The 1,123-nt window shown below is 37.0% G+C and overlaps 1 protein-coding gene across 1 annotated transcript in view; it reads right to left on the bottom strand.

Moving 5' to 3' along the window:
* Positions 1-1,123, bottom strand: part of Aak1 (AP2 associated kinase 1) — a gene marked incomplete at its 5' end in the record, with an annotated part of 61,721 nt that overhangs the window by 57,674 nt on the left and 2,924 nt on the right.

The raw sequence follows: 1,123 nt of genomic DNA, 5'->3' as shown, positions 1-1,123 counted from the left end.
AAATTTATTTGTTAATGCTATTGTGTCTCATAATTATTTTTTAAAAAAGAAAGAAAATGAGAATGTAAAAAATGTTAAAAGGATATGGGAATGGAGGTAGTTTCCAAAATAGAAAAAATGAGGAAGCCTAAGCAAGTGATGAAGTTCTGGTTAGGTTTGTTATGACATATAAAGGATGAGACAAAAATAATATACACATAATCTTAAAATTTCTAAGGTCATAGTTCAGTCAACTAGTTTAAGGAACAAAATATATATCTAGTCAAAGTTTACCTGAGAATATTTGTTTTTTTACCCAAGCCTTATCTACATAGCACATGATAATTAAAAGTACCTGAGTGGTGGAGATAACCTTATTGGATATTTAACAGCCATAGTTTGAGGCCTATACTAATGTGGTCAGAGGGACTTAAAGGACAGTTTTTGCCCCTTGCCTTTCAAGGTCGATTAAGATCCAGGGGACTATGGAACATTTTTCAAAATGTCCTGTGAATGTGGTGAGTCACCTGTCCTCTTGTTCAGGGAGGCCATGGAGACCCCATGAGACGGACTTGAACCAGTGTCCAGTCTACAAAGAGGAGGGTCAACTCAGAGGAAACATCTCATTCATGCTTCCAAGTGAAGCCAGCTATGGTTGAACAGGACCTTTGACTTACCTTCACATAGATGGAACTGGTTTTTAAAAAAAAGGAGCCAGGAGCTTCTCCCAAGCCCATGTGACACCTGAGGAACAGATCCTCAAATGACCTTAAGTGTGAAAATAAATTGATTTATTTGGGCCAACTGTACGGTCTTAAACACCCAAAAGGAAAGTATAACCAAAGAGCAAAGTCATCAATAAACTTCTTTAAGCATTCAAGGGATTATACTTCCCAGACATTAGGCTTAAGTCTATATGAAAAGTTATTTAGACAATTATTTCTCATTGATGATTTTCTTCCTAACCAGAAAGTGCTGCTCAGATGGAAAACTTCAAATCTTGATCTCCAATACTCTAGTGCCCACCTGTAGCTAAGGGAGACGACCAGCTACTATTCTAAAAAGATGGATAAATTTTTTTTCTCCCCCTATCTAGAAGCCTTTGAGAGGGAACTGACACTGATTCTAACCACTCCAACAGCTA

This window comes from Nannospalax galili, unplaced genomic scaffold, assembly GCF_000622305.1.
Source record: "Nannospalax galili isolate Female #2095 unplaced genomic scaffold, S.galili_v1.0 scaffold204, whole genome shotgun sequence".
NCBI lineage: Eukaryota > Metazoa > Chordata > Mammalia > Rodentia > Spalacidae > Nannospalax > Nannospalax galili.
Note: the sequence above shows the minus strand (reverse complement) of the source record. Positions and strands in the feature narration are given on the sequence as shown.